General features: G+C 39.8%; 1 pseudogene across 1 annotated transcript; it reads right to left on the bottom strand.

Moving 5' to 3' along the window:
• Positions 1 to 1,459: 1,459 nt before the first annotated feature.
• On the bottom strand, positions 1,460 to 22,928 carry LOC109457683 (small ribosomal subunit protein eS4, X isoform-like; annotated as a pseudogene). The gene is made up of 2 exons (XR_016020892.1): positions 22,238 to 22,928; positions 1,460 to 3,057 (listed from the first exon to the last, which is right to left on the bottom strand). The product of XR_016020892.1 is annotated as a small ribosomal subunit protein eS4, X isoform-like (transcript).
• Positions 22,929 to 23,386: the final 458 nt, after the last annotated feature.

Below are 23,386 nucleotides of genomic sequence, written 5' to 3'. Positions count from 1 at the left end.
AAAGTAAAAAGAAATATATAGAGGTGAAAAACATAACACATCCTCATACTCAAAATTAGAAAACAGAAAATGTTATCCTGTGTTCTAACTCCTGTTTGAATCTTGAATAGTGAATTTAAAATAAAGAACTAAAAAAGATTGTAAAGACTAAGATAATTAAGAGAATAAAATAATTGCTGACTGAAGATAGACAACGCAGCTCTTGGGTGTGGAAATACAGTCTGAGAGAAAATATAATTAAACAAGAGGCACTGTTTAAGATGAAAACATCATTTCTATCAAACTCCAAACTTCAAAAAATTGGGGGCACACATCAGTATTTGAAAAAGCAATTATAAAACAAGAAAGAAAAAAACTTTTTTCCAACAGGCAGGCAGTTAAACTCAATACTCCAAGAGGTAATATGAACTAAGAGTTTTATTGAATTCAGGGTTATTCAATTCCTACCACATTTTAAAACTTGGGCTGGTTGAGAAATACACTAAGTATTCTGAGGTTTATGTCAGGGGAACCATCATGCCCTTCTGCCAAATACCTTTTATGTCATGAACGGACCAGTTGACTAAAATGAGTATTTTTTAGTGGTTGGTAGACACCTGCTGCTCTTGGCAGACTGTGAATGGATCCAAAATTATGGATCCATTGGCTTTCAGTTTTATATGTGTCTAAAGGACTATTTATACATACATAACCCAGTGTTATGGGCTGAATTGTGTTCCTACCCCTAAATTCCTAACCGTAACCCCCACTGGACTATATTTGGAGATAGGGCCTTTAAGGGGGTAATTAAGGTTAAATGAGGTTGTAAGGGTGGGGCCCTAACCTGACAGGAGTAGTGTCCTTATAAGAAAAGGAAGAGATACCAGACTACCATGTAAGGGCACATTGAGAAGGCACTGTCTGCAATCTGAGAGAGACCCTGCCGGCACCTTGATTTTGGACTTCCAGCCTCCGAAACTGTGAGAAAATTAATTTCTACTGTTTAAGCCATGCGTCTGTGGTATTCTGTTATGGCAGCCTGAGAAAATAATACACTTACTGAATCACTAAAATTAAGTACTAAAATTTGGAATCCATATACAAAAAGTAGTATATTACCAGGGAGACAGATATAGATGTAGATATAGATAAAACATATATTGACTGCTTAGTATGTGCTAGGCACTCAGTTCTATGTACTTTACATATAAATACTCCTTTAATCTTTACAATTACTGAAGGTTTGTGTTATTATTGACTCCATTTTGCAGATGATGATACAGAAAGCCCCTAAAACGAGTAATTCGCCTAATGTCACAGAACTGGGTTTCAAAGTGACTCCAGACTGTGCTCCTAATCACTGAACTTAGTATAAAACAGTGCTGGTCAATAGAAATAGGATGTGAACCATGTATGTATGTATGTAATTTAAATTCTTCAAGGAGCCGCATTTTAAAAAGGCAATGAGAAACAGGTAAAATTAATTTTAATAATATCTTTCATTTAATACAACATATCCAAAACGTATCATTTCAATGTGTATTTAACATAAACAATTATTGAGATATTTTAACTCTTTCTTTGGTACTAAGTCTTCAAAATCCAGTATGCATGTTAAACTTACAGCACATCTCAAGCAAAATCTGTGTTATATTTCAAGTACTCGATGTGGCTGTGGCTACTGTACTGGACAGCACATGTATATAAGGCACTACAGCTTAGTAAGAAGCCTGGACAAGATACTGCAAAGCTCTTACTATATATAAATATATAGTAAGAACTGTTATTTTTCTTGTGAACTTATGTGTGGTTGAAATTTTGTTATTATCTAGCTCTTTTTCCCTAGTAAGTGGGAACATGTAGAGTAGGAGGACTTCCTGAACTTTTCCCCACCTAAATATAGTTCGAGTTAGAAAAAAAGGAAAGAAAACTGCTGGAGCAGATGGATCCTTGGCCTGACCTAGACTAGCATTGTTTATGGTTTTTTCCCCCCTTTTATTAATAACATGTATGACACAATTGTGAAACATAGTTAAGGGAGCTTCTATGACCTTGAAATAGAGTGATACTAACCAATTTACATAAATCCATTATTTTGAATGGAGTAGAACTGCCTGCCCTCTCATGATGGTTTGGAAGTGTTTCTGAAGGGCTCTTTTTCTAATATTAGCCTAAGTCCTGTGTTATAGAGAAGTGTTTTTTTGTTGTTGTTGTTTTTAAATCATGCTATATTATCTTTAATTAAGGACAAAGACTCTTCCAATCAGGACACCTAGAGATCATTTCACCCACTGCTCTGTTTCGCTGCAAGTCTCTTGTCTCTCTCTTCAGCAATGGTGAGGCGGATACCCTTTCCACGGGGAAGAGAAATCCATGGTTTGTTGCCTTTGCCAATAACAAAAATGTTGGAGAGCCGGGTAGCAAAGCTGTTGCCATTGGCATCTTTCACATGAACCACATCAAAAGAACCAGGGTGTTTCTCTCTGTTGGTGATCAGACCAATTCTTCCCAGGTTGGCACCTCCGGTCACCATGCACAGGTTGCCGGTGTCAAACTTGATGAAATCAGTAATTTTGCCAGTCTCCAAATCAATCTGAATGGTGTCATTCACCTTGATGAGAGGGTCAGGGTAGCGGATGGTGTGAGCATCATGGGTGACCAGATGCGGGATTCCTTTTGTGCCCACAAAGATCTTTCTCACTTTGCACAACTTGTACTTGGCCTCCTCGGGTGTAATGCGGTGAACAGCAAAGCGACCCTTGGTGTCATAGATCAGACGGAAATTCTCTCCGGTCTTGCCAATACTGATGACATCCATCAAACCACCTGGGTAGGTGACATCAGTTCGGACCTTGCCATCAATCTTAATGAACCGCTGCATGCAGATCTTCTTGACTTCATCTCCTGTTAGGGCATACTTCAGTCTGTTCCTTAGGAAGATGATGAGAGGGAGACATTCCTTCAGCTTGTGGGGACCAGTAGATGGATGAGGAGCAAACACACCGGTCAGTTTATCCAGCATCCAATGCTTTGGAGCTGCTACACGCTTCAGATGCTTCTTAGGACCACGAGCCATGGCTGCACTGGGCATAGAAAGAGGAGAAGTGGTTATTTTTAAAATTTTAAAAGATTTTTATTAAAACATAGTTAACATACAATATTATATTGGTTTCAGGTGTACATAATAGTTATTCAACTTATATATATCCAAAGAAGTGATCAACATTGTAAGTCTAGCAACCACCCAACACTGTATCACGCTTTCACAATATTATTCACTATATTCCCTATGCTGTACATTATATCCCCATGACTTTGTTTTATACGTGGAAATTTGAACCCCTTATTCCCCTTCACCTTTTCCCCCCCCCTTAAAAACTTTTAGTTACAGTTGACATTCAATATTATTTTATATTAACTTCTGGTGTACTGCATAGTGGTTAGACATTTATGTAATTTAAGAAGTGATCCCTCTGACTAGTCTAATACCCATCTGGCACTATACATAGTTACATATTACCATATTATTGACTATATTCCCTGTGCTTTACTTTACATCCCCATGACTATTTTATAACTACCAATTTGTACTTCCTAATCCTTTCCCCCTTTTCTTCACTCCCAACCCCCTCCCATCTGGCAACCATCAAAATGTTCTCAGTATGAGTTTGTTTCTGTTTTATTTTGTTCTTTATATTCCACGTGTAAGTGAAATCACATTGCATCTGTCTTTCTCTGTCTGACATACTCCACTCAGCATAATGCCCTCCAGGTTCATCCATGCTGCCACAGATGGCAAGAACCCAATCCCTTCCATGGCCAGTCAATACTCCATTGTATATAATATGTACCATCTACTCTTTATCCATTCATCCATCAATGGACACCCAGGCTGCCTCCACATCATGGCCAATGTAAACAATGCTGCAATCAACATATGGATGCACAAGTCCCCTCGAAGTATCATTTAGGGTTTCTTTGGATAAATATCCAGAAGTGAGATTACTGAGTCTTTCTTTGTCTCTTGTTATGGCCTTTGTTTTTTTGTTGTTGTTGTTTGTTTTTTTGGGTTTTTAAAACCATTTTATGTATGTATGTATGTATGTATGTATGTATGTATGTATGTATGTATGTATTTTCTAAAGATTTTATTGGGGAAGGGGAACAGGACTTTACTGGAGAACAGTGTGTATTTCCAGGATTTTTTCCAAGTGAAGTTGTTGTCCTTTCAATTGTAGTTGTGGAGGGCGCAGTTCAGCTCCAGATCCAGTTGTCTTCAGTTGCAGGGAGTGGAGCCCACCATCCCTTGCGGGAGTCAAGGAGTTGAACCAGCAACCTTGTGGTTGAGAGCCCACTGGGCCCTCGTAGGAATCAAACTGGCAGCCTTCAGCGTTAGGAGAATGGAGCTCCAACCGCCTGAGCCACCGGGCCGTCCCTGGACTTTGTTTTAAAGTCTATTTTGTCTGGTGTAAGTATGGCTACTCCAGCTTTTTTTTTTTTTTCCATTTCCATTTTTATGAAATATCTTTTTGCATCCCTTTACTTTCAGTCTCTGTGTGTCTTTCAATCTGAAGTGAGTCTCTTATAAGTAACATATGTAAGGTTCTTGTTTTCTTATCTATTCAGTCACCCTATCTTTTGATTAGAGTATTTAATCCATTTACATTTAAAGTAATTGTTGATAGATATGTAGTTATTGCAATTTTATTATTCAAGACTTTTAATCTTTTTTTCTTCTTAAAGAAGTCCCCTTAACGTTTAATGCTGGTTTGGTAGTGATGAACTCCTTTAGCTTATTCTTGTCTGGGAAGCTCTTTATTTCTCATTCAATTCTAAATGATAGCTTTGCTAGGTAGAGTAATCTTGGTTATAGGTCTGCTTTTGATCACTTTCAGTATTTTGTGCCAATCCCTTAATGGCTTGTAAACATTCTGTTGAGAAATCAGCTGAAAGTCTTATGGGAGCTCCCTTGTAGGTAACTAACTGCTTTTCTGTTGCTGCTTTTAAGATTCTGTCTTTAACCTTTGGCATTTTAATTATCATGTATCTTGGAGTGGGTCTCTTTGGGTTCATCTTTTTTGGGACTCCGTATGTCTATTTACCTCTCCAGGTTAGGTAAGTTTTCTGTCATTATTTCTTCAAATAGGTTTTAACATTCCTTGCTCTCTCTCTTCTTCTGGTACCTTTATGATGTGAATGTTGGTATGTTTGATGTTGTCCCATAGGTCCCTTAAACTATCCTCATTTTTTGGGGGGATCCTTTTTGCTCTTCTGATTGGGTGTTTTCTGCTACCTTAACATCTAAATTGCTGATTTGGTCTTGTATTTCATCTAATCTACTGTGGATTCCCTGTAATGTAGTCCTCATTTCAGTGTATTCTTTATTTCTGACCAGTTGTTTTTAATCTCTTCTATCTCCATTTTTATATTTCCTATCTCTTTGTTGAAGTTCTCCCTAAGATCATTGAGCATCCTTATAACCAGTGTTTTGAACTCTGTGTCTGGTAGATTGCTTGTCTCCATTTGTTCAGTTTTTTTTCTGGACCTTTGTTCTGTTCTTTCATTTGGGACATGTTTCTTTGTCTCCCCACTTTGGCTGCCTCCCTGTGTTTGTTTCTATGTATTAGGTAGGGCTGCTATGTCTCCCAGTCTTAGTCAAGTGTCTTTATGTAGTATAAAGAGTACAGATGTGGGGCACAGTGATGCAGTCTCCCTTGTTGCCTGAGCTGGGTGTTCCAGGTATGTCCCTTGTGTGTGTTGTGTTTGCCTTCCTTTTGTGGTTGAGCATTGGTTGCTGTTTACATTTCAATGGGAGGAGATTATTCTCAGGCTGATTGGTTGCAAGGACGGGCCGTGACTATAGTGGAGGAGCTACTGTGCAGGGGCTGACCCTATGGAGCAGATTTGCATCAGCAGGGCTCTGGTGACTGTCCAGTCTGCCCTTTGTGTGTGTTGTCTTTGGAGGCAGCCAGGTGATGCTCTGAATAGGTCTGAAGCTGGCCAGTGAGCATGCCTGCCCTGGGGCCTCCTGGGAAAGGCTCTAATGCAGGCCACAATCAGCCACAGCCTGTGCCTGCCCGGGCCACCTGGCATGAGCCACAAAGCAATCCGCAGATGGCTGCCACGGCACTGGGCTTGGAGGTGCCTCAAGAGGCCAAGCCATGAACAAATGCTGCCATGAACTTGTGCCAGGCTTAGGGCTGCTCAGCAAGAGGTTGGGGATATGCCAAAGCCAGATGCTGCTCTTATGGGTTTTCTGAATCTTTGAGAGATTTTAGGAAAGTCCCAGCATGAGCCAAGACAGGCCATTTGTATGGAAAAACCACTGCAAGTGGCTTGGGTGTGCCTGAAAGTTGAGTAGGGCAGGGTCTCAGGGAATCACCAGGGTGGGGCAAACAATGTTAGCCAGGTAATGGAGACTCAGATAGGGGGCCACCTGTGTCTGCATGGCAGCAGAGGGGAGGGCTCAACAAGAAAATAATGGGTCCTGCCAGTACTTCTGTCTGGGAGAAAGCTGCCCCTCCAGCCCTCACACTGAAGCTAGACAATTCAGTTCTTCCTCATATGTCCCTGGCACCTTTTGAGCAGCTGCCCAGTACTGAAGCTCAGAGCAAGTGAGTCCATCAGTGAGTAAGTCTGTCCAGGGACGCTTTAAGAGGAATGCCTGGGACTCCGGCCACCATCTGTCTCACTCAGCCACAATCTCCACTGGTTTTCACAGCCAGAAGTTGTGGAGACTTCTCTTCCTGGCACTGGAATCCTGGGTTGGGGAGCCTGGTGTGGGGCTGGAACTCCTTGCTCCTTCTGGGGGACCTCCACAGTCGAGATATCCCTCCCGATTTTTAACTGCCACACATGGGTGTGATACCAGCCCATTCTGTTTTTCCACCCCTCCTACCAGTCTCGAGGTGGCTTCTGCTGTATGTCTTTAGTTGTAGAACTTCTGTTCAACTAGACTTCAGGCGATTCTCAATAATGGTTATTCTGTAGTTTCTTGTAATTCTGATGTGGTCATAAGAGGAGACAGCACAGCATTTACTTACTCTGCCATCTTGACCAGAACTCTCAATAAAGCTGGTTTTTTAAAACATTTAAAATGTTAGATTGAAAGAGACCTTAGAGATTTTGTCTGGTCATCCGTCTTTTCCCCAAGGACTTCTTTTTGTTTTCAAGTATGTACTCCCATATCATGAAAGATTTTATGACCTAAATGAAATCATATACACAACTGTGACGAATAATGCTAATAACCAATAGGATTAAGTAGGTTTACATACCAAAAAATGTCTTAACCTCTTTCTGCTACTTTAAAAGATGAAAGTCTTTTGATGCATAATCTACTTAGATACTAACTTATAATTAGCTAAAATATTACCTAAAGGAAGTCGCTGGGTATTTGATTTATAACAACTTAACTAGTAAACTTATATCTTAACTTGTATAAATCAGAAATCCTATTCTTTTGTAAAGAAGTACTTTCACTATCAACACCCCAATGGTATCCCTAATACTCAAACTGGTCAGAAATCCATTCAGTCATCCTATAATCATCCATTCATTCAGTCCACATGTACTGGGTACATAATATGTGGAAGGCACTTTCGGCTTTCTACCTACAATAAAAATCTCTTCACCTTTTAACAGTTTAACTAATTATCAGTAATCAACTGTCCAATAGGTACAGGTCAAAAGGCAACATTTAGCCACATTAAGTGAGTTCAAATTTTTAAACTCGGACCCAGAAGGAACTTGCCAAGATGGTCTCTGAGTCACTATCAAAAATCTTAGCGAATCAATAGACAACGGGAAGACATGCCAGAATCCTAGAATGTTCTTAGCTCAGAAAGAGTAAAATGGCTAGATTTTAAAAACCATAGATTAAGCCATAGTTCTATAACTGCAGGGAGGACCACAATGAAATGTCACAAGTCACCATCCTAAGTCAACACTTTATTCTGGACTTGGATGATGGTTAAAAAGTCATGTTTTAAAATGAGCAGAATTATAACTCCAAAGAATAATATGATGTATAACAGAAACAAAATTCAAGATGTTCTCACTAGACTGAAATAATGGTCCAAAACTAGGAAGAATGTCACAGATCCAGAGATTAAATAGAGACACAAAACTAAATGCGATGTGGGAGCCTACACTGGATCCTCAAACAGAAAGAAAAGTACATTGGGGAAAAACTGGTGAACTTTCAATAAGGTTCATAATTTAGATAACAGTAATGTATCAATGTTAACTTCCTGTATTTTTTCCATTGTGAAATGGTTACGTAAGTAACATTAGGGGAAGCTGAGTGAAGCATATATATAAATTATTTGTATTAGTTTTGCAAAATTTCTATTTCTAAAATTATTATAAAATAAAAAGTGAAAAATATATCATCACGTATTGTGGAGTCAATACATTCTTTGTAATAGGAAGGCTCAACATGTTTGTGCTTCCAGGTGGGAGTAATAGAGTGTCAAATAGGCATATGCTTATTCATTTGTTAAATCAAACTGCCAAAATCAAGAAAAGTAATTTTGCATAATTTTAATTCACCTAAATGAAAAACATTAAATTGATTTCCTCTCTCCCTCTTCCTCCCATCAAAAAAAGGAAAAAAAGTGGGGGGACATCAAGGAACATCCTGTGTTAAGATTACCAAATTACTTTAGCTGAGTCACCATGAATCACCACAGGCATATTGTTTTTTAATTTGTACTTACTCGTTAATGTGGCATTCCCTAATCAATGCTTTTTAGATTCCTTTAAAATGTGCTTTTTTACTTTTGAGTCTCTGCCACAAAACTTAACATGTTGTTGCTTCTGAATTAATCTCTTAAACTTGAATGACTGCAATTGTTTTCTGCATAGATTCCTTGCTCTCTCTTTTCTACAAAAGGGGTTTAGCAGTTGTCCCAAGGAAATAAAAAAAATCCACGACTATTTTATATCTCAAGTAAGATGTGGAAAAGAAGACTATTCCTGATTCTTTTCTCCCCTTGTTATATAGAGTCAGAATTTGAGGAAAGTCCTGGGGACCCTCCCCATCTCAGAGCAAATTCCAAAGGCTTCCAAAGGGAGCTAGCTCACTTATGCAATCAGTACTGACTGGAGAGAAGGGGTGAATAGGTGCATTGTGAAAGCAATGGCAGATATTTTGAAGGTGGAATTAGAGAAAACAAGTATCCCTTTGGAGTCAAAATTCTTCACATTTTCCTATATATTATTAGAGAATTTCCGTGCTCCCCATAAATTTTTGGTATAGAAATTTCTGAATTTTGAAGACAAATATATTACATTTCTGGTTATTTGCCTTATACTCTGGGTAGACAAGCAATCAAATTTCTCCTTTTGACCCAAAACCTTATTCTTTTTAAAAAATAAATCAAAAGAAGTAAAAACTAGTAAGGCTTTCAGTTTGTGTCTTACCATGTTTTCCCGAAAATAAGACCAGGTCTTGTATTAATTTTTGCTCCAAAAGATGCATTTTCAGGGGATGGGGTATTTTCAGGGGATTTCTTATTTTTTCATGTACAACAATCTACATTTATTCAAATACAGTCATATCATTTTCTTCTGGAACTTCGTCATAACGTACTAAATGCATCTGTCTGGCTGACGATCTTAACTGGGGCTTATTTTCAGGGTAGGTCTTTTTTTGGGAAAACACGGTAGGTAGGTTCCTTTGCAGCTAACTAAAGGGTCAAAAGGAAATACTACAGTTTAAGTATGTCAGATCCAATAAACTGATTGAACTGACTCCTTCCTCTTTGCAGGTCCTCTAGGCAATTATACAGACTTTGGGTTGCAAATGTGTTTATCTGCTTACTATCATGATCATTCTCGTGGAAAAAACACATTTCTTTCTCAGCATCATAAATTAATCAACAATGACTAGACTTAGTAATTGTAAAATCGCAATAAAGAGCTACCCATAAAAACCATATTTTAATAACTTTCTCCAACTGTAATAATTTGCCTGATTTCCTTTAAACCTGGGACTTTTTGATCAGGAACCGTGGCCTTACTTCCTCTATTCTCTCAAGCTCTGAGATTTCTACTCCCTCCAGCATGGGATTTGAAGAGCTCTAGTTCAGCACTAAAGGAATGGACATCAAGCTAGCCTGTTTTCCATCTCATACTTCAGATTTTGTACCTGGAGTTCTGTGCTTCTTAAATGAATCCCTTGCCTTTTCTCTGATTCTAGTCCCTTAAATACTTATCTTCAAAATCTGCCTACTCTCCTGTATTTATTTATTTTATTTTATTTTATTTTATTTTATTTTATTTTATTTTATTTTATACTCTCCTTTTTCTATACTTTACTTTTGTCTTTACCTCACTCATGCCAGTCTCTATTTTCATCCCCCATCTCCATACTCATCCCCCCCACATCACTTGAATATTGTCCTTAAACCACAGTTCTGGAGCTGTAGCTCTCTTACTGTTTGCCAATTTTCTCTGATGATAAACACTTAGAAGCCATACTCTGCTCACCTGGACTTCTTCCCACTGCCCACAGCAAGGTATTCTCTTCAACCCCAGCCTTGCCTTGTGAGTGGTGTTATCCCACCTCAGACCTCAGTCCCCGCCCTGGCCCCTCCTCTTTCTCACATTACACCTTGTCTTAAGGAGAACAATATATTTCAGATGTATCTTATTTTAGTATTCCTCAAAATTGTATTCAAAGTGGAAGTGTGCTATTTGTTGCTCTCCTAGATAAGAACATTTAAGAAATCACAAAACTGTATCACCCAAAATAACATCAAAGTTTGTATGATAGTGCTCCAGATGAAGAATAATTCAAATAAGTAAATATAGAACCTTCAAAACTCAACCTCATGTAGGTAACCCTCTTCTTTTCTGCTGAACAGATGCTGTAAAATTATACCCAATTTAGAAATGTCTTCTAGAGTACTTCTACTCAAGGGTGGTCTCTGAAGCTTGCTAGAAATACAGAATCCCAGGCCCCCACCCCAATCTACTGAAATGGAAACTAACAAAATCTCCAAATTTGAAAGGCACTTTTCTAGAACTCTTAGAATCTTTAACTACTTATGTTTTCTGCAGATTTGGAAAACACGTAACTATTTTCATCTTTGTAGTATTCCAATTTGAGATATCACATCTCCCCCATGCTGGTCCCATGCAGGTGTGGGACCAGACTGTTCCATTTCTCCACCCCTCTACCTATTGGACGTTGTTTACTGATAATTAAACTGTTAAAAGGTGAAGAGATTTTTAGTGTGGGTAGAAAGCTGAAAGTACCTTGAACATATTATGTGCCCAATACATATGGAATGAATGAATGGATGATTATAGGATGACTAAATGGATTTCTGACCAGTTTGAGCATTAGTGATACCACTAAGCTGTTGATAGTGAAAGTACTTCTTCACTAGAAGGATAGGATTTCTGATTTATACAAGTTAAGATATAAGTTTACTAGTTAAGTTGTTATAAATCAAACACCCAGCTGTTTACTTTAGGTAATAGGAATGTTATTTCAGCTAAAATTATAAGTTAGCATCTAAGTAGATTATGTGTAAAAAAGACTTTCAACTTTTAAACTGGTAGAATGAGGTTAAGACACTTTTTGGTCTGTAAACCTACTTAATTCTATCGGTTATTAGCATTATTCATCACAGTGGTACATATGATTTCATTTAGGTCAGAAAATCTTTCAGGATATGGGAGTACATAATTGAAAATAAAAGGAGTCCTTGGATGAAGAGATTGGGGAAAAGATGGGATGACCAGACAAAATCTCTAAAGTCTCTTTCAATCTAACATTTTAAATGTTTTAAAAATCAGCTTTATTGAGAGTTCTGGTCAAGATGGCAGAGTAGGTAAATGCTGTGCTGTCTCCTCTCATGACCACATCAGAATTACAAGTAAACTACAGAACCACCATTATTGAGAATCACCTGAAGTCCAGTTGAACAGAAGTCCTACAACTAAAGACATACAGCAGACCACCTCGAGACTGGTAGGAGGGGTGGAGAAACAGAATGGGCTGGTATCACACCCATGTGTGGCAGTTAAAAATTGGGAGGGATATCTCGACTGCGGAGGTTCCTCAGAAGGAGCAAGGGATTCCAGCCCCACACCGGGCTCCCCAACCCTGGGTTCCAGTGCCAGGAAGAGAAGACTCCACAAATTCTGGCTGTGAAAACTAGTGGAGATTGTGGCTGAGTGAGACAGATGGTGGCTGGAGTCCCAGGCATTCCTCTTAAAGCGTCCCTGGACAGACTTACTGATGGACTCAACTGTTCTGAGCTCCGGTACTGGAGCAGCTGCTCAAAAGGTGCCAGGGACATATGAGGAAGAACTGAATTGTTTTGCTTCAATGTGAGGGCTGGAGGGGCAGCTTTCTCCCAGACAGAAGTACTGGCAGGATCCATTATTTTCTTGTTAAGCCCTCCCCTCTGCTGCCATGCAGACACAGGTGGCCCCCTATCTGAATCTCCATTACCTGGCTAACATTGTTTGCCCCACCCTGGTGATTCCCTGAGACCCTGCCCCACTCAACTTTCAGGCACACCCAACCCACTTGCAGTGGTTTTTCCATACAAATGGCCTGACTTGGCTCATGCTGGGACTTTCCTAAAATCTTTCAAAGATTCAGAAAACCCATAAGAGCAGCATCTGGCTTTGGCATATCCCCAACTTCTTGCTGAGCAGCCCTAAGCCCAGTACTAGTGGCAGCCAACCTTGGTTGGTCACTTGGCCTCTCAAGGCACCTCTAAGCCCAGTGCAGGTGGCTGCCATGTGTGAATTGTTTTGTGTCTCATGCCAGGGGCCCCAAGATGGGCAGAGGCTATGACTAAACTTGGCCTACAGCTCCCAGGAGGAAGCACCACCTCCTGGGACCCAAAGGAAGACTGGGCAGGCACCAGAGCCCTGCTAAAGTGAATCCTGCTCCATAGGGTCAGTCCCTGCACAACAGATCCTCCTCTGTAGTCTTGGCCAGTCCTCTCAACCAATCAGCCTGAAGGTCAGTCCCTCCCATTGACATGTAAACAGAAACCAAGGCTCAACCACAACAGGAAGGCACACACAACCCACAAAGGGGACCCATTGGAGCACCCAGCTCAGGCGACCAGGGTGACTGCGCCCCTAGTCCCCACAGCACACCTACTACGTATGGCAACTCTACTAAGACTAGGAGGTAAAGCAACCCTACCTAATACATAGAAACACAGGGAGGCAGCCAAAATGGGGAGACAAAGAAACATGTCACAAATGAAAGTACAGAACAAAGCTGCAGAAAAAGAACTAAATAAATGGAGACAAGCAATCTACCAGACACAAAGTTCAAAACACTGGTTATAAGGATGCTCAATGATCTCAGGGAGAACTTCAATAAAGAGATAGGAAACAAAAAATGGAGATAGAAAAAAAAAAGGAACTGCTCAGAAATAAAGAAAACAATCACTGAAATGAAGAATATATTAGAAGGAATCCAGAGGATCGAATCAGTGATTTAATAGTTAAGGCAGCAGAAAATGCCCAATCAGAACAGCAAAAAGAAAAAAGAATCCAAAACCATGGGGACAGTTTAAGGGGCCTCTGGGACAACATCAAGCATACCAACATTCACATCATAAGGGTACCAGAAGGAGAAGAGAGCAAGGAATTGAAAACCTATTTGAAGAAGTAATGACAGAAAACTTACCTAACCTGGAGAAGAAAATAGACATACAAGACTAGGGAGCATAGAGTCCCAAACAATATGAACCCAAAGAGGCCCACACCAAGATACATAATTAAAATGCCAAAGGTTAAACACAGAAAGAATCTCAAAAGCAGCAACAGAAAAGCAGTTAGTTACCTATTAAGTTGGTGTAAAAGTAATTGTGGTTTTTGCAATTATTTTTAACCTTTTAAATCACAATTACTTTTGCATCAACCTAGTACAAGGGAGCTCCCATAAGACTTTCAGCTGATTTCTCAACAGAAAGTTTACAAGCCATTAAGGGACTGGCACAAAGACTGAAAGTGATCAAAAGCAGGACCTATAACCAAGATTACTCTACCTAGCAAGGCTATCATTTAAAATGGAATGAGAGATAAAGAGCTTTCCAGACAAGAAAAAGTTAAAGGAGTTCATCACACTACCAAACCAGTATTATAAGAAACGTTAAGGGGACTTCTTTAAGAAGATAAAAAATATTAAAAATCTGAATAAAATGGCAATAATACATATCTATCAACAATTACTTTAAATGTAAATGGATTACATGCTCCAATCAAAAAATAGAATGGCTGAATGGATAAGAAAACAAGAACCTTACATATGCTACCTATAAGAGACTCACTTCAAATTGAAAGACACACACAGAATGAAAGTAAAGTGATACAAAAGATATTTCATGAAAATGAAAACAAACAGCTGGAGAAGCCATACTTATACCAGACAAAATAGACTTTAAAACAAAGGCCATAACAAGAGACAAAGAAATAATCCTATTTCTGAATATTTATCCTAAGAAACCCAAAACACTATTGGAAGGGACATGTGCATCCATATGTTCATTGCAGCATTATTTACAATAGCCAAGATATGGAGGTAACCTGGGTGTCCATCAATGGATGAATGGATAAAGAAGAAGTGGTACATATATACAATGGAATACTACTCAGCCATAAAAAAGAATGAAATCTGGCCATCTGTAACAATATGGATGGACCTAGAGGGTATTGTGCTGAATGAAGTAAGTAAGACAGAGAAAGACAAATGTCACATGATTTCACTTATGTGTTGAATCTAAAAAACAAAATAAACAAATTCATAGATACAGAAAACATTTTGATGGTTGTCAGCTGGTAAGCAAGTTGGGAGGTGGGTGAAAAAAGGAAAGTTATTAAGAAATACAAATTGGTAGTTATAAAATAGTCATGGGGATGTAAAGTATAGCATAGGGAACATAGTCAATAATACAGAGGTTGCCAAAAAATGTATACATATTTTAAAAAAGGAAAAAACTGTATTAAAATTGTAATAAAATACATTGATAACAAAAGATAAATACAAGTCATGTGTATACAATTTTTTGGTACCCCTGGTATTGTAATAACAATGTATGGTGTCAGATGGGTACTAGATTTATTGGGGTGATCACTTCATAAGGTTTTTAAATGTCTAATCAATTATGTTGTACACCTGAAACTAATATAATGTTGTATGTCAACTGTAACTGAAAAAAATAAAACAATTATTTAAAAACATCAGCTTTATTGAACTATACATACAAAATTCACCAATATGAAAACACGAATTTCAATAAGTTCTAAGAAAAGGATTGTTTTTTTTACTTGAAAGAGAAACCCTAATTAGTAGTTGAAGAAGTCTGAGTTTTCTGTTATTCTTTATTTTTTTATATGAGACAAGTAGATTTGAACCATTTGCATTTAGCTTCAATATTAGTGTCATTATCATCACCAGGGCTGTTTGCTCCACATGTTTAGACATCTGTCAGAATTTTTCAGAACACATTATCTTCATTTCTGTATAAATTATTTGAGCTATCACACTTTCTAAACCAGAGCACTGTGCTGTCACTTTATGCAAATTACTTTAGGAAAGTAGGTTTTCCCTTTCTTGTAATAGGTGAATGATCTCTACAACAAAAAATTTCTGTATTTAGTTATTTATTTAATTTTACCTTACATTTCAGTTTTTAACTTACATTAACAGGCAATGATTCACCTGGTTAAAAAAATTAAAATATACAAAGGATACAGTGAAAAGTCTTCTTATTGTTTCTGTCCCCCATTTGCTCAACTGCTCCACCAAACTTGAACAGTTTCTTGTGTATCATTCCAGAGTGGATTTATTCAGGTATGAGTAAATATAAATATAAGGTCTCATTTTCCTACCCTCTAAAAAATTCTGGTACCTTTCAAAATTCACCATCTTTCCCTAGCAATTAGTGGGCCATTGCTTCTTTTATTTTTCTTTTGAAAAAAAAAAAAAAGTTTATTTTTAGAACTTCAGATTATTCAGACTAAAATTTCCTGAAATGAAACAGATTTTAGATATCCTTTAGTTATATCCATTCATCCATTCAATTCATTCATTCAGCAAAAACCAATTGATTTTCTGCTTTGTCAAAGATCCTGTACTCAGTTCTTAGAGGATTACAAAGATTATGTATCTTGCCCTTGAAGAACATGTAGTATAGCAGGAGACATAAGACATGAAGCTAAAGAACCATGAGAGATGTATAAACTGCCACAGCAGTTCAGAGAAGGGAGAGATTAGTTAAATCCTATGGATAAGGAAAGCTCTGGGAGGGAAACTGCCTTTGAGCTGAGCCATGAAAGTTGGGAGTATGTACCTGTGGATGTGGGTGTGAGGGAAAAGGCAGAATATTCTGTTATATATATCTCAGCACACTGGTTTGCAAGTGACAGAAACTCAAAGTAGCTTAAACAAAGCCAGTAGGAGGATATTAACTCCTGTAACTAAAACTAAAACCAGAAAAGACAAGAAGGAAGCTAGCTGGCTTCATTGTCAACAGCATAAAACACTTTATCAGTATACATTACTCTTTTCTGTTTCCCTTTCCTCCATTCTGCTTCTTTTCCTTGATGCGCCTTCTTGTAACAGGTGATATGGCTGCTAATAACTGTGGCATTATATTCTTACTGCTCTCAATCCAAGAGTAAAAGGAGAGTTGCCCCTCTGACTCCAATTCAGAAATATCTAGAAAGGACTGGCCTAGCTTGGTTGTTATACTCCGCTGTGAGGTGGGGAGCAAAGTACTGTGTTTGGCAGCCCACCAGAAACACACTAAACTGGGGAGGAGCAATTCCTTTAGGGTGCTGCTACCAGAAGGAGGTAGGAAAGGATGTAGAGCAGGCAAAAAAATGGAGGTCCCTTAACATCTACATCATGAGCAAAGCATGACGGTAGCAAATGGTAGGCCATGCTCTGAAAATGGTGGGAAGCTCAGTTATGTTTCAGAAGCAGGGCTGGCACTCGTGTGAGGAAGTGAGGCATCTATGGTGCAAAATTTAAGGAGACACTCAGATGTTAACCCTGAAATTGCAGGACCCTGAGAGAGTGCCTCCTTATTTTTGTACCTTAGGCACCTTCCTTGCCTCAAACAAATCCTGGCCGTGTTTAAAAGGAAGATGCTCAACAGTGTTGAAAATCAACAGGTTGAGTAGTTTAAGGCTCATGTAGCGTGACCTTTGAGGGAACAGTTTTGATGGAATGATGCAAGTAAGAGCCAGATTGCAAGAGGTTAAGGAGTATATAGTGAAGAAACAAACAGAGGCAAAGAATGTAGACTAGTCTCTCACGAAGTTTGGTGGTAAGGGAATGATAGAGAAGGTATTGTAACCTGAAGGAAAATCTTGGGGCCCAGCAAGATTATTTTACTTCATTTTATTTTTAATATTGGCGGTATCTGACCCTAAATGCAGTCATCTATTTCCATGGAATGACTTGAAGGATTCCTAGCTCTCTTCTAACCAAAAATAATTTTCTACCAGTCTACTAGTGCTGTCTGAATTGCTACAATTAGTGATTTGGGGTTATTGAATTAAAGGATTACCTCCTAGCAGTTAGTAAGTACCCTCCCAGGTCCCCTTCTGTAGGTAATTCATTAAGCTTTTAGCAGCTATTTGTGTGTTGATGTGAATTGGTTTATCTGATTTTTTTTTTTTTTTTTTTTTGGTGTGTGACAACTGAGAATAGATTTTGATAAAGGGAGGGTAAAGAGCACTGAAGGGTTTGTGATAGTTTGGGATGTGGCCTCTGTAAGAAGGCAAGGTGAAGAACCCCCAAAAGGAAAAGCAACCAGGTTCTAAGGAGTAACCTAAATCACAGTTCTACCCAAGGCCAATTCTCCATTTTCAACTTAAAATCTCCTTCCCCATCAACGAATCATTTTAGAGACAGCCTCTGAGTAGAACCTTGTCAAAACCTTCTGGGAATACACCTTATGTCCCAGACAATAGAAAATACTGGACTTGGAGTCAGAAAACTTGTCCTCATCGAACACTCACTGGGCCTACTCAGAGGCAGAATTACCTTGAAGCAATGACACTTAGGTGTTAAGATACCACACTTGCCCAGGCCCTTTTCCAAGCCCTGGGAGGGATCCTAGCAATATGTTCACATGATCATGCATTTTGGCAAAGTTGCAAAATAAGATAATTACAACAGACCACTCTCTCTTTCCACTCCAATTTTCCCTGTCACATTTCCCCTCGTGCTGGGTAGCACTGGAGTAACCACAGTCACTTTTGCAATCCAGTAGCTAAAGGGAAGCTGAGTTGGAGATAGTTACTTTAGGTTTACTGGTATGTATTTTTATGGTTTGCTGTCTGACACTACTGTGTACAAGGTTATTGTTAGCTGCTTCAGTGCAGGGACGTCTTGCAGGAATATTCCTACTGCTTACTATGCTAATTTATGGGTCACAACATGGATGTGTAAAGCCCTTGATCACAAACTGGTTAATGAGTATTATCAATGCAAATATTATTTAAAATGGGTCACTGTTCAAAGAAACTTGAAATGTCCTGAGATCTTACTGCTCATATATGAAAGAAACTTTGTTGATACTTTCCCAAATTTGATAACAATGCTAAAAATTTCATGTGGCATTACCAATACTGAGCTCTAAAGCTGAAAGAAGTTCTTATGAACTATGAATAATTAAAAAATTGAAATCAACACATACTAGAGGAAATTTGAATTATTTTTCTATTCAAGACTGTACTATAAAATTGTTGTCATGTAAAGAAGTAACCAATGAACACACAGAAAGAAACTAGAGAGAAGACTATTCTAGAGGTATATACAACAGGTAATAAAATGATTCTGTTATTGTTTTTTGTATTGTTATTGTTTGTTGTATTGATGTTTTGCCAGATTTTAAAATTTTGTAATTGTTGTGATTTCTTTTCTCATACCCAACTTTGTACTCATAATTTTGTATCCTTTATCTTAAAGAGCATCCTCCCTTCCACATTGTGTAAACATCAAGCCCTACAAAATCTGGATTCTTCTCTGGGCCTGTGACTTTGAGCAAGTTATATGAGCTCCCAGTTTTCTTATCTGGAAAGTGGGAATCACCGTATCTGCTGACTTACATTGTAAGGTTTTTGTGAGGAAGTGAGATGGTAGAGGTGAAAGGACTTTATTAAGAGCTACAAAGAGCCATACATACACATGTAAGTGAAGTGGGAGTACTACTCCCTCCTCAAAGAATCTTTCATTTTCCCCAAGAGGTTATATTATCTTTTCAGTGATCATACTTTACATTTGGGGTTCTCTTGACTTACAGGATGGGCCATGATCCCTTTGGAGAGCTTCACATAGATGACAAGCAGCCTCAGGCAGAGTAAAGAGCTGAGGAAAGAATGATGGTGCTAGCAGAAACACATCTATTATCACTGTTGGAAAACCAACCAAGTTTTCCCTGCTTCTGACACTAAGGACAGCATTTAAATTTAATAATATTCCAAATATGTAGATGACATCTATTAAAAGATAATTTTTAGGGGGAGTTGTACAGCTTATTTCTTTGCTTTAGTATTTAACCAGGAAAAAATGGGAATAGGGAAGTTCAATTCACTGAACACCTATTATATGTGAGGGTCTGTGCTAGGTGCTTTTATATACATCATCCCAAACTCTCACAACATCCATGGATATTATTGACCCCATTTTGCAGAAGTAAAAACTAAGGCTCTCTTACTAGTAGCCCTGCCACTGGGTTGACATATTAGGACTCTGCCCCTCTCCCAGATATGCCAAACACATGTTGACCACGTGTCTCCTTTGCCTAGCTACTAAAGGAGTGATTCTCAAACTCTTGCCCAGAGATTTTGTAGAAATTTTGCTGGGCCATATATCCCAAGAATTCTGATTCAGTATTTCTGGGGTGGGACCTGAGAATTCTGCATTTCTAATAAGTTCTCAAGTTCTGTTGATGCTGATGGGGAACCCCCTTTGAGAATCACCTTGCTCCAATTCATTTTCACCATTGACGTATCCCTGCTTTGATAAACTAAAATAGTCACATCCTGAACCTGAGATTGGAACCCGGATGTTTGGACAATTTCTAGATTGTCCACTTTTACATTTTAAAAGTACTTCATTTAATTAAAATACTTGATTAATTCATCAAATCCAAGATGCCACTGATTGCAAGACACACCTGGATTTAGGAAAAAAAAAACAGAAAAACAACAGCAAAAACCGAAGCCTAAAAGAGTTGAATGCCTTGCCCATGTTCACAGTGATTAGGTATTTTAAAGCAAGGTCTGTTTGATCCCACCCTCTCAGGTACCAGTCCATTGCTACATGCTGTTTACAATATAATTTTCCTTTTCCTATTTGCTTGTCTGTTTTAAATTGATGAATCCAGCTCATACAGTCACAATTGCATGCAAAAAGAATTTTGTAGATCAGATGTCTAGTATACAATGAAATGCATCTTCACTTTATGCATTTAGAAATGCATACTTTATCATGAATTTATGGAAAGTCAGGAGTATACCCAATGCAATAAAATATGCTTTAAATGGTGCTTAAATGTATAACTCTTTAATAGGAATTTTAAATACCTGAAAATGTTTGAAATACATAAATTAAGTTTACCACTAACCAGACTGCTCATGTATCAAATTAAAATGCACCACCTAAAATTAGATATCAGATTCCATGTTACAAAATTTAAGACTAATTTCTTTAGCCAGAAAAGCAAATAATAAAGCAACATTCTCACGTTGCAGATTGACAGTGCCAGGGCTAAAATGACTTTCCAAGAGGCAGTTTTATATATTTTTCATCAGAATTGAAAATACACACAGTTCATTTGCTTCTGTTCATTAAATTTTAAAATTGAGATGAGTTTGGTAGTCAGTAGATTTTCATGGGACTTTTGTGATTTAAGATTTTAATGAAAATGAAAACTCTGGGTTCCCTCCCACCCTTAGCCTATGCATGGGGATGGGATGCCAATCCACTGTCTTAAAATTGGACACCTTGTCTGAGTTTGTGCTTTTTGTGTGTGTGTTTACTTTTTAATTTGTAGGTCAAGACTAAAGTGGCAGAGGGAGGGAGAGAAAAAAGGAAGAGTTACCTGGAACAGGCAACGTTTATCATTCTACAACAAGCAAAAGTATTAGGAATTATATTTTATAGGGTTAAGAGAGTATAATAGCTAGAGTTTTTGAAACCTAATGGGTGACTCTTACCTGTTTAGGAAAATGTGTGTGTGAGAAGATAATTTTCATGTTATGAACCCAAAGCCAAGAGATTCTGAAATACCATATGCCAAGAGGGAGAATTAGCCCAGAGAACTTGACAAGTAGGTAAAAGCAGGTAACCTGAGCTAGGAGGATTTAAGTGAACTTTGGGTCCAGCCTACTATGAGTCACCATCGCGGTTCAAGTGAGCTCAGAGTTAACAGCAGGGCTCCGCCACTAATTTGGAACAAACAAGCTTCAAGGAAGATCCATTAATTCATAAAGTTTTAAAATATTTATTGAGCACCTAACAATTAGGTTAGGCGCTGGGAATATAAAGATGAGTGAGATTCGGTCCTTGCCCTTAAGGAGCTTACACTCTAGAGGGGAGAGTCAAACATATAGACAAAGAAATGCATAAATAAGTGTACTACAACCTTTAAAAACAGACATCCAGATAAGGTATGGTGGAAGCATTAAAAAGGAAGTGGAAAAGTCTCTGGGGGGAGCCCATTTAATCAAGCAAGACTTCTTGAGGTGGGGTAGGCTTGATAGATTGGCTGGTTAGCAGTGGAGACAGGGAGCGGCGCTCTGGGCAGAGGAAACCACAGGACACGCCGAAAGAGCACGAGCAGAGAAAACATGGAGGTGTAAAACTGCTTGTTCTGCTCTGCGATCGCCCTCATACTCCTTTATGTCCAGACAAGGAAGCGAAAAGGTGGAGAAAAACAATTCGATCCCTCAGGGTAGGATAGGTCTAAAGAAGTTTGGGAATATAAATCCTAGCAAACGAGCTGCAAGGCAGAATCTAGCCTAAGGAAATTCCTAAGAGCTGAAATGGGTGCCGCCAAGTTTCCGAAAAGAGGGGACTCGGGCGGCGGCGGGGGCCTGCCAGAGTTCAATTGGGCGGTCGTGGACATTTGGTCGGCAGGACACCCAGCTCGGGGTCCCCGCTCCGACGGTGACCTGGCGGATCTGCCTTACGCACAAAGCCCTTTCGAGGCCTCATCTACTGCAAATCCCTTTTCCCCAGTCGGGAGCCTACCTGCTCTTCGGTCACAGCTCGAGGGACTCACTCCGCGTCACCGAGAGCCGGCGGTGACGACTGTTTCCCGGACTGGCCCACCCAAGAGACACACTGCAAACCGCCCAGAAGGGACTCCGCCGACCAGCACAACGCAGGCGACTCACGCGTAGGCCTGACGCGAGCGTCCGCACCTCGCGCAGACTCAGATCGGCGCGGCAGATTTGCGACACGCGCTGCATCCTATCGCTTGAGGCCCTAAAATTTCGCGCCGTCAGGGGCTCGAGGACGAGCGCGCGCCTCAGCTGCGGCCGGAGCGCGCATTTGTGGTTTTATGCCCCTCACGTTGGGTTTTATTTAATTGCTCCCACCCCGTTTTGAGAGGTTTCTCTCCTCGAGCAACTTGTGAGTCTAACAATAGGAGTGGTTCAGGCCCACACAGCAGAACTCCCAGGGCGCTGGACACAGAAGGTGGGTGTGTAACTTGTCACCTCAAAGTCGCAATCCGGAGGAAGGACCCGCCTTCCCGGTACTGTGGGCCCACTTCGGTCTTCTCCCTGAGAAGAAAGTTCGGGCCCGACTTCCTCGCTCAGGGCCGCCTACCCTAGGGGACCCACGCGCCCTCCTCCCCTGCGGCCACTTCCCAGCAGGCCTCCAGGGGGCCTCCCCGCCGTAGCCTTCCTGGCGGCCGCTCGGCGAAGGAACGCGCCCCGGCCCGGACCACTGCGCGGACAATGACCCCTTCTCCCCTCGACGGCTCCTCCTTGCCGACAACGTCCTCCCACCCTCCACCCCCAGGCAAACCTATTAGCCATTCAGGACGACAAAACCCCCGCAGCCCCGCGCATTGTCCCGCCGAGCGCCTGGCCACAGTCATTAGCCCTGATTATGCTGAGCCGCCTGACAGCCCTGCGGGCCGCTGGGCAGACCCACCTCCCCTTCACCGCCACCCCCCGGCCCCGCCTCACAATAGGAGCGGAAATCGTCCGCGCTCCCGCGTTCTGGCTGAATAGAGCGAAAAGCTGCTTCTCTTCTTCTCCCGTCCCATTCACTTTGTCTTTAGACACAATATTTTTTTCCTTTTTGTTAAAATTAGGGGGAGAGAACGAGGTCAAGGAAGACTTTGCTAGAGCTCTTTGCCTGTCATTTGTTTAATGTAAACAAAGAGCA

Source organism: Rhinolophus sinicus, chromosome 3 (genome assembly GCF_057876585.1).
Source record: "Rhinolophus sinicus isolate RSI-liver-muscle chromosome 3, RSI-T2T, whole genome shotgun sequence".
Classification (NCBI taxonomy): Eukaryota; Metazoa; Chordata; class Mammalia; order Chiroptera; family Rhinolophidae; genus Rhinolophus; species Rhinolophus sinicus.
The sequence above is the reverse complement of the archived record's forward strand: the minus strand, read 5'-3'. Positions and strand labels throughout refer to the sequence as shown.